This window comes from Ranitomeya imitator, chromosome 10 (assembly GCF_032444005.1).
Source record: "Ranitomeya imitator isolate aRanImi1 chromosome 10, aRanImi1.pri, whole genome shotgun sequence".
Taxonomy (NCBI): Eukaryota; Metazoa; Chordata; class Amphibia; order Anura; family Dendrobatidae; genus Ranitomeya; species Ranitomeya imitator.
In genome coordinates this window covers 134,139,199-134,149,909 of record NC_091291.1, presented here as the reverse complement: position 1 = coordinate 134,149,909, position 10,711 = coordinate 134,139,199, and the positions used below count along the sequence as shown (strand labels likewise).

The 10,711-nt window shown below is 55.7% G+C and overlaps 1 protein-coding gene across 1 annotated transcript in view; it reads left to right on the top strand.

The window, feature by feature from the left end:
* Positions 1-5,256: 5,256 nt before the first annotated feature.
* DIXDC1 (DIX domain containing 1) overlaps positions 5,257-10,711 on the top strand; it is a 100,347-nt gene continuing 94,892 nt past the window's right edge. Inside the window, exon 1 of the mRNA XM_069741422.1 lies at positions 5,257-5,344. The gene's annotated coding sequence lies outside the window, so the exon portion shown is untranslated. The remainder of the gene's footprint in view (positions 5,345-10,711) is intronic.

The following is a 10,711-nucleotide window of genomic DNA, read 5'->3' as shown; positions in this document are numbered from 1 at the left end:
TGTACTATGATACATTGAGGCTGTAGATTCTAAATAGTCACAATATTCTATTTGAGAATCGGGTTTAATTAAAAATGTGAACATTTTGTCTTCTACCTCTGTGTATCACACTAAATGATACATTCTACAGACTGCTATGTATTGTGATACATTGAGGCTGTAGAAGCTAAATAAAGACATTTTATTTTAGAATTGTTTCATTAAAAACATTTCGGCAGATTGCATTCTACAAGCTCTATGTATCAAGGAACATGGTACATTCTGCAGACTGCTGATACATAGAGGCTGTAGAATCATTAATATGGTACATTCTGCAGACTGCTGATACATAGAGGCTGTAGAATCATTAATATGGTACATTCTGCAGACTGCTGATACATAGAGACTGTAGAATCATTAATGGCTCACATTTTTTTTAAATGAAATCCATAATGCAAAAATAATTTTAGCTTTAAAAAATGCTGTCTTTTAAATCTAACTGGGCTTCCTATGGCTAAGGCCAGTGTCACACTATGTTCATGGATTGGAAGAACCTGCCGACTGCGTATGAGGCAGTCATCTGAGGTCCAGAGACCCCACGGTTGGATCAAGGTGTGAATGTGGCCTAATTCTGCACTTTGTATAGTCAGTTTTTGATCTGTAATGCACTAAATCAATGTGCGCATCAATGCAGTGTATTATCCCTCCAGTTTGTGAGTATAAAGTTATGATTTTTTTTTGTGATTCTCTTACCTTTTTTTTAATAAATTTTGTTTCCTTCATTATTAATCTCAGTGTAGACGGCACTTAATCTAGAGTAAAGTCCTGTAATCCGTCAGCGGAATATGGCTGATCCCAGACAGTGTAAATGCCTTATGAAGCATAATCTACAGATTTGTCTGTGTTTATTAAATATCTTGTTCCTAATTTCTCCTTTGTGATTGCAGATTTATTTCATAACATGTCTGTATTGTATCTTATTAGCAGGAGCACATACATCAAAAAGTGACGGCAAATAATAAATACTCTCTGGGTGTTGCCCTATAGCTTCTCCCCGCCCGGCTTGGCATGATTGACAGGTTTCTCCGTATGCCCGCTGATTGGGGAGAAGGAGCGCCCCCCAGTGGTCACTGCTCTGTGGCCCCGATTCATCATGGTCTTTGTACCTGGTTCTAATTGTCATTGCTGTTTATCCACTTTTTACTTTATTGCTTTTTTTTTTTTTTCCAAGATAACTTGGTTCGGTCTCTTTTTTTTGTTTTGACGATGTGACCGCGGTATTACTTCTCCGGATGTTTCAGCCTAATTCGTTGTTTGCGACTTTCCACTTTAGTTTAGTTTTTGTGCAATTGCACTCCAGGTATCAGAATGGAAAATCAATCGTTCTGATTTATTTAAAGTTGTAAATAACTGATTCTTTTGGAGAAATTCATCGACCTACGTGTGCAATTTTTGAGAAATTTGACGTAAAAAAAAAAAAAAAAAAAAAGCCAGCGAATAAAACAAGACAATAAAAAGTTTGTTTCGAAATCAGTGCAGATGATGAATCGGGGTGGGGGGTGATTTCTCTGAATTGCCGCATTTGCTGCAGAGTAACTTATGGTAGTCGGGCCCCAAGAACCTGCAGCTTCCCATTTAAAGGGAGATGTCGGGCTGATCTGTGCTGCCCTCACTGCGGACGGCTTGGATCAAACCTCGGCTGCACGATTGCGGTCAGGACTATTTCTCGGAAACGCTCCAGTGTTTATAGAAGGTGTAGTTTATATATCCAGTCGGGGATCATAGCTGGAGACGAGACTAGTGCAGTGCCTGTGCCTCTTTGCTGCACCGCCTCTTTTCCAGCGCCTGTGCCTCTCTGCAGCGCCGCCGGCTGCCTCTTTTCCAGCTCCTGGGCCTCTCTGCAGCGCCGCCGGCCGCCTCTTTTCCAGCGCCTGCGCCTCTCTGCAGCGCCGCCAGCCGCCTCTTCCCTGTGCCCCTCTGCAGCGCCGCCTCTTCCCTGTGCCCCTCTGCAGCGCCGCCTCTTCCCTGTGCCTCTCTGCAGCGCCGCCTCTTCCCTGTGCCTCTCTGCAGCGCCGCCTCTTCCCTGTGCCCCTCTGCAGCGCCGCCTCTTCCTTGTGCCCCTCTGCAGCGCCGCCTCTTCCCTGTGCCTCTCTGCAGCGCCGCCTCTTCCCTGTGCCTCTCTGCAGCGCCGCCTCTTCCCTGTGCCCCTCTGCAGCGCCGCCTCTTCCTTGTGCCCCTCTGCAGCGCCGCCTCTTCCCTGTGCCTCTCTGCAGCGCCGCCTCTTCCCTGTGCCTCTCTGCAGCGCCGCCTCTTCCCTGTGCCTCTCTGCAGCGCCGCCTCTTCCCTGTGCCCCTCTGCAGCGCCGCCTCTTCCCTCTGCCCCTCTGCAGCGCCGCCTCTTCCCTGTGCCCCTCTGCAGCGCCGCCTCTTCCCTGTGCCTATCTGCAGCGCCGCCGGCTGCCTCTTCCCTGTGCCTCTCTGCAGTGCCGCCGGCCGCCTCTTCCCTGTGCCTCTCTGCAGCGCCGCCTCTTTTCCAGCGCCTGTGCCCCTCTGCAGCGCCGCCTCTTCCCTGTGCCTCTCTGCAGCGCCGCCTCTTCCCTGTGCCCCTCTGCAGCGCCGCCTCTTCCCTGTGCCTCTCTGCAGCGCCGCCTCTTCCCTGTGCCTCTCTGCAGCGCCGCCTCTTCCCTGTGCCTCTCTGCAGCGCCGCCTCTTCCCTGTGCCTCTCTGCAGCGCCGCCTCTTCCCTGTGCCTCTGCAGCGCCGCCTCTTCCCTGTGCCCCTCTGCAGCGCCGCCTCTTCCCTGTGCCCCTCTGCAGCGCCGCCTCTTCCCTGTGCCCCTCTGCAGCGCCGCCTCTTCCCTGTGCCTCTCTGCAGCGCCGCCTCTTCCCTGTGCCTCTCTGCAGCGCCGCCTCTTCCCTGTGCCCCTCTGCAGCGCCGCCTCTTCCCTGTGCCCCTCTGCAGCGCCGCCTCTTCCATGTGCCTCTCTGCAGCGCCGCCTCTTCCCTGTGCCCCTCTGCAGCGCCGCCTCTTCCCTGTGCCCATCTGCAGCGCCGCCGGCCGCCTCTTCCCTGTGCCTCTCTGCAGCGCCGCCTCTTCCCTGTGCCTCTCTGCAGCGCCGCCTCTTCCCTGTGCCTCTCTGCAGCGCCGCCTCTTCCCTGTGCCCCTCTGCAGCGCCGCCTCTTCCCTGTGCCCCTCTGCAGCGCCGCCTCTTCCATGTGCCTCTCTGCAGCGCCGCCTCTTCCCTGTGCCCCTCTGCAGCGCCGCCTCTTCCCTGTGCCCATCTGCAGCGCCGCCGGCCGCCTCTTCCCTGTGCCTCTCTGCAGCGCCGCCTCTTCCCTGTGCCTCTCTGCAGCGCCGCCTCTTCCCTGTGCCTCTCTGCAGCGCCGCCTCTTCCCTGTGCCTCTCTGCAGCGCCGCCTCTTCCCTGTGCCTCTCTGCAGCGCCGCCTCTTCCCTGTGCCTCTCTGCAGCGCCGCCTCTTCCCTGTGCCTCTCTGCAGCGCCGCCTCTTCCCTGTGCCTCTGCAGCGCCGCCTCTTCCCTGTGCCCCTCTGCAGCGCCGCCTCTTCCCTGTGCCCCTCTGCAGCGCCGCCTCTTCCCTGTGCCTCTCTGCAGCGCCGCCTCTTCCCTGTGCCTCTCTGCAGCGCCGCCTCTTCCCTGTGCCTCTCTGCAGCGCCGCCTCTTCCCTGTGCCTCTCTGCAGCGCCGCCTCTTCCCTGTGCCTCTCTGCAGCGCCGCCTCTTCCCTGTGCCCCTCTGCAGCGCCGCCCGGCCGCCTCTTCCCTGTGCCTCTCTGCAGCGCCGCCTCTTTTCCAGCGCCTGTGCCTCTCTGCAGCGCCGCCGGCCGCCTCTTTTCCAGCGCCTGTGCCTCTGCAGCGCCGCCGGCCGCCTCTTTTCCAGCGCCTGTGCCCCTGTGCAGCGACGCCGGCCGCCTCTTTTCCAGCGCCTGTGCCTCTCTGCAGCGCCGCCGGCCGCCTCTTTTCCAGCGCCTGTGCCTCTCTGCAGCGCCGCCGGCCGCCTCTTTTCCAGCGCCTGTGCCCCTGTGCAGTGACGCCGACCGCCTCTTTTCCAGCGCCTGTGCCTCTCTGCAGTGCCGCCGACCGCCTCTTTTCCAGCGCCTGTGCCTCTCTGCAGCGCCGCCGACCGCCTCTTTTCCAGCGCCTGTGCCCCTGTGCAGCGACGCCGGCCGCCTCTTTTCCAGCGCCTGTGCCTCTCTGCAGCGCCGCCGGCCGCCTCTTTTCCAGCGCCTGTGCCTCTCTGCAGCGCCGCCGGCCGCCTCTTTTCCAGCGCCTGTGCCCCTGTGCAGTGACGCCGACCGCCTCTTTTCCAGCGCCTGTGCCTCTCTGCAGTGCCGCCGACCGCCTCTTTTCCAGCGCCTGTGCCTCTCTGCAGTGCCGCCGACCGCCTCTTTTCCAGCGCCTGTGCCCCTGTGCAGTGACGCCGACCGCCTCTTTTCCAGCGCCTGTGCCTCTCTGCAGTGCCGCCGACCGCCTCTTTTCCAGCGCCTGTGCCTCTCTGCAGTGCCGCCGACCGCCTCTTTTCCAGCGCCTGTGCCTCTCTGCAGTGCCGCCGACCGCCTCTTTTCCAGCGCCTGTGCCTCTCTGCAGTGCCGCCGACCGCCTCTTTTCCAGCGCCTGTGCCTCTGCAGCGCCGCCGGCCGCCTCTTTCCTGTGCCTCTCTGCAGCGCCGCCTCTTTTCCAGCACGGACGCCGGTGATTGACAGGTCTTTCCCAATGTGTGTAAGTAGCAAAAGAGCAATCAATCACCCGCAGCAGCGCTGGGAAGAGCCGGCCACTGAGCAGCGTTGGACGGCGGCTCCTGTCCAGGCGATCAGTCACCATCAATCCGTTGCTGGCCTTAAGAACGTAGCGTCTCCCCTGGTTACGTGTTGTCATCACCATGGGCAACGCCTCCTCACACACTTTCTCACATAAGGGGCATCTTGGGCTGTCATGCGCACAGTAGATGAGAAACAAGCAGAAGTTTTCAATACACAATAATTTAAAGCTTTATTTATAAAAGGCCTAAAGACAATCCTGACAATTCTGCTGCAGTGATGCGACCACACAGGCAGCCGCCGGGTCAGAAGGACAAGTAAACAAGGCGCCATCCAGTGCGGCTGTCAATCATCGGGCTGACCAATCACACGGCGCCTTTTAGTCCCGCCTCATTCCGTGCTTCACCAGTCAGATACCGATATGAGACAGCAGAGGGCGGGACCGAGGATAGAGGCTTCCCATAGGCTGAAGGCGCGCTGATGGCCACGCCTCTTCCCCTGTGGTAGCGGTTGCTATGGTGACTGCCGCACGCTGCCGGCCGCTGTGTGGAGACGTGCGGCAGCGCTGAATTGCCGGCTGCGTCTTCTGCTGTGAGGTGAGTGCAGTGTGCCGGGGATGATGTGTGAGGGATCCGCCGCCGCACAGCCGTGTGCTGCCCTCCCCAGCATCGGTGCCGGGCGCAGGCGTACAGCCGCAGTGCACACGCTACAGCCCGTCCAGGCCGATGGTTCTCCGCATCTTTTTACCGTCCGTCCGCGCTGACGTGGAGTCGCGTTATTTGTCGCTTTCTGTGACAGAATTCACTTTATCATTTACAGTAAGAAAAAAATAACAAAACCCCCAAAGTGCAGTGAAAAACCGCCGACCGCCATTATTCACAGCGTTAATGGTGCGGCAGGAATGAGCGGCGGCGGGTCACGTGACGCTTCTGGGTTATTGTAGTGATGGTAAAAAAATAACCTGAAACGTGCAGAAAAATGAGGAGAGAACAGTCTGTGACTTTTATTTTCCTTCCGGAGCTTGTTTTTCTTTTTGCTCTCGGGGCTGATGGTTTTATTTCCACTATTTTGAGTTACTTTTTTTTAATATCAAATGTAACATAAATGTCCCCTAGACTCTGCAATATATAAATATACAAAAATGTAATGTATCTATCTGAGCAGGCTGGAGAAGCAGCAGCACGGGGAAGAGGCGGCCAACTGCGGCTCAGGGAAAAGGGGACTGGCTGCAGCGCCGTGAAGAGAGGGACAACTGCGGCTCAGGGAAAAGGGGACTGGCTGCAGCGCCGTGAAGAGAGGGACAACTGCGGCTCAGGGAAAAGGGGACTGGCTGCAGCGCCGTGAAGAGAGGGACAACTGCGGCTCAGGGAAAAGGGGACTGGCTGCAGCGCCGTGAAGAGAGGGACAACTGCGGCTCAGGGAAAAGGGGACTGGCTGCAGCGCCGTGAAGAGAGGGACAACTGCGGCTCAGGGAAAAGGGGACTGGCTGCAGCGCCGTGAAGAGAGGGACAACTGCGGCTCAGGGAAAAGGGGACTGGCTGCAGCGCCGTGAAGAGAGGGACAACTGGGGCTCAGGGAAAAGGGGACTGGCTGCAGCGCCGTGAAGAGAGGGACAACTGCGGCTCAGGGAAAAGGGGACTGGCTGCGGCGCCGTGAAGAGAGGGACAACTGGGGCTCAGGGAAAAGGGGACTGGCTGCGGCGCCGTGAAGAGAGGGACAACTGGGGCTCAGGGAAAAGGGGACTGGCTGCGGCGCCGTGAAGAGAGGGACAACTGGGGCTCAGGGAAAAGGGGACTGGCTGCGGCGCCGTGAAGAGAGGGCCAACTGGGGCTCAGGGAAAAGGGGACTGGCTGCGGCGCCGTGAAGAGAGGGACAACTGCGGCTCAGGGAAAAGGGGACTGGCTGCAGCGCCGTGAAGAGAGGGCCAACTGGGGCTCAGGGGAAAGGGGACTGGCTGCAGCGCCGTGAAGAGAGGGCCAACTGGGGCTCAGGGGAAAGGGGACTGGCTGCAGCGCCGTGAAAAGAGGGCCAACTGGCGGGGGCACTGAGAAGAGGTGGCCGGTGGGGGGAACTGGTAAGAGGCGGCCAGCAGCAGTGCTGAGAAGAGAGGGCCATCAGGGGTGCTGGGAAGAGGTGGCCAGCAGCGGTGCTGGGAAGAGAGGGCGGGCAGGGGCGCTGGGAAGAGGCGGCCAGCAGCAGTGCTGAGAAGAGAGGGCCATCGGGGGTGCTGGGAAGAGGTGGCCAGCAGCAGTGCTGAGAAGAGAGGGCCATCAGGGGTGCTAGGAAGAGGCGGCCAGCAGCAGTGCTGAGAAGAGAGGGCCATCGGGGGTGCTGGGAAGAGGAGGCCAGCAGCAGTGCTGAGAAGAGAGGGCGGGCAGGGGCGCTCGGAAGAGGCGGCCAGCACCAGTGCTGAGAAGAGAGGGCCGGCGGGGGCACTGGGAAGAGGCGGCCAGCAGCAGTACTGAGAAGAGAGGGCCATCAGGGGCGCTGGGAAGAGGAGGCCAGCAGCAGTGCTGAGAAGAGAGGGCCATCGGGGTGCTGGGAAGAGGCGGCCAGCAGCAGTGCTGAGAAGAGAGGGCCATCGGTGTGCTGGGAAGAGGCGGCCAGCAGCAGTGCTGAGAAGAGAGGGCCGGCGGGGGTGCTGGGAAGAGGAGGCTTGTTATCTAGCGGCCCCTCTTTATATGCCTCTACAGAGCAGTTTTTGATGGACCACCTTGTCTATATTATATATATATATATATATATATATATATATATATATTTGCACCTCTAGTAAGTTGCTTTGTTTAGGGAATATTTGTTACTTTTTTCCTCATAGTCCTCATGCTATTGATATATATGTTGTACACTTACATTTGACATTTCCATTGCTTTTTATTACATTTATTTGGGAAGTGCGGTCATTCTGGCGTATTAATATTTTCCATCATTGCTAAAAAAAAAAAAAAAAAAGCATTTTTTGATAAATCGGACTTTTTCGGATGCAACTATATCAAATGTTTATTTTTTTAACGGAAGGGACCGATTTAAACACTTTTTAAAAAATAATTTATACTTTATTTTGTTAGTCCCTTAAAGCTGCAGTTGCCTGTGCCATTTACTGCAGGATATAGCAAAATCGCTGTCTATTAAGCTCCTATGTAGCCGAGCTTCACGGGAGGACTGGAATGGGAATCATTAGGGCGTCCAGGTTTCGCGGGAAACCTTGAGCTCCCCATGATCACATCTCTGGGAGCCGATAGTAGCTGGAGTGTGAGTGTTGGAAATGGCATCGCTTAAATGTCGCTGGCAAGAGACCGACAGTGGCATTGAAATGGTTAAACAGTGGCGATCAGACCGAGATCCAGCAACACTAGTGGCTTCTGCTCAGTATGCTGCGGGCTCACCTCCTGAGCCGCCTCCTTTAGAGTCATGGCTGTGGATGCGATTGTCCCTCCCAAGATATCGCCTATTATGTAGATAAGAGATACTGTTATATGTTGGGTTTAACCTTTTGACACAGGTTTTGTATGGAGTCATTGCACCCCTGATGAAGCCGCTGTTGGTGAAACCTGACAGATTTTGTATGGAGTCATGTCGCCCCTGATGAAGTCGCTGATGGCGAAACCTTTGACATCTGATTGCTCACCGAGTGACAATGTTGTATTGTTATTATACATAGATATTTTTAGATTATTGATCACTAGGACTCAGACTTTGATTAACTGTTTTCCATGGAGCTTTCTTTGCTTCTGGTATTTGGGACTTTTACCCTTTTATGTTGTTTGCCTTTTCTTTTTTCCAAGTACTTGGTGGGGGGTGACGGCCGCCCGTTTATTTGCTGCACTCGTTAATCGAATGCGACTTTAAAGGGGGACTCCGCTTCTCCCACTCGCCTCTAACACCTGGTAGACCGCTCGCTCACACATCCACCCCCCTTTATTAGGCCATCGAGAGCCCCTAATACCCCCGTACACACCCCTCTGGCAGCACAGGGTAACACAGCTCACCTAGACTTTCCTTCTTCAAGGTTGTGGGCACGTTTAGAGCAGAAAGGAACAAACTTATTTATTTACATGTTTTTGATTTAATATATAAAAAAAAAGGTACAAAAAGATGAAATAACAAAAAGACAAACGCAAAAGGGAAAACAGTACACAAATAAAAAGGGATAAAGGCAGAAGCCTGTTGCTGAAACTGATACAATCTTCGTCGGTTTTCCCGGGTCTAACATTGGGTGTTTGTAGATGAGATATTTTAAAGGGTCCCATGCAGACCCCCTCACCCCGGTCAGGGGTGCAAAAAAAAGATCATTCTAATGTGTCTTATTTTCCCATAGCAGCCTCCCGGTGGAGCGATATGACCGTCACCGTCCGACACTCACCAAACATGACCGTGATATATCCCCTCTTCATGTCCTTTCCAGCTGAATGCTAGATAAAATATAAGACCCCCTAATCTTTCATGTATTGACTATTAAAGCAACTCATCCATAAAGGGGCCACAGCATGATTTAGAGCTGCATTTACTCCCATATTTTCCCTGCAGAGCTGCGCTCTGGGCCCCCAGCTGCGGAGCTGTACTGAAGTGTCCGATCCTGCGCTGTGGCCCCTCCAATCACAGAGATGGCATATCCCAGCAATGTGCATTTACAAGAGAGGTAGCCCCCACTAAAGTGCTTCTGATTCACCACATGGACCCTTTATTCAACCCATGGACATGATATAGACGCCCCTGCCTGCCTGATGTGGGCCAGTGACCCCAGGGGTAGTAGTACATGATTGCCCATCTACAGTAGTGAGGGTACTGGGCCCGCTGCGCCTCCACACCGCCCCGATTGCTTCTTCCAGCAGAGGCGTCAGCAACTGCGGACTGGCTGCAGCGGTTAATTCTGTCTGAGCTGGATGAAACCATCCCCTCACTCCTGGTGGCAGCAATCACATTTCAGAAGATGTTGTTCTCTGGCTCAGTGAGAAAGTGACCGCTGCAGCCAATCTGTTGCTGCTGACATCTGATGCCTCTGTTGGAGGAAGCGGCCAGCAGTCCAGAGGAGGGGGGGGGGGAGGGGGCAGGGAAGACATTGTGATGTACACCACGCCGCTTGTAATTTCCATAATTTCCATAAAAATGAGTTAGGTACGAAAAGGACTGGTGCAGGCGACTGGTCTGATATCTGTAGATGTGACGTCACAGACCCCGCTCACCACCATGGGGCACGTGGTGGAGAGAAGCTGCAGCGTGGTGACCGGAGGGGTGCATGTCCTATGTGCAGCCGCTCATCCTACACAGGGGTGCGTCATCACCTCTGCAGGAAAGGTTCCCAACAGCGTCCTCCATAAGAGCGCACAGCCGTCAGCAAGGACAGGAGGACACCGGGCTGGCTATCACTTCTGGCTAGTGGCAGCCATGTGCAGGGCCTACAGTCGTAGTGAGAGCAGCCGGCCTCGTCCTAGATGTCACTGAAGTGATGGAGGACAAAGTGCCGAGGTAGTGGAGAGGCTTACAGTTACACCACCATAAAAAAGAGTCTTATAAGATTCTGGAACCGGATGACTGTCCGACCTGTACCCGGCCCGCCTAAGCCACAGCGACCATGGCACACAGCCCACCCTACCCACAGCGACCATGGCACACAGCCCACCCCACCCACAGCGACCATGGCACACAGCCCACCCCACCCACAGTGACCATGGCACACAGCCCACCCTACCCACAGCGACCATGGCACACAGCCCACCCCACCCACAGCGACCATGGCACACAGCCCACCCCACCCACAGCGACCATGGCACACAGCCCACCCTACCCACAGCGACCATGGCACACAGCCCACCCTACCCACAGCGACCATGGCACACAGCCCACCTGACCCACAGCGACCATGGCACACAGCCCGCCAGACCCACAGCGACCATGGCACACAGCCCACCCCACCCACAGCGACCATGGCACACAGCCCACCCCACCCACAGCGACCATGGCAC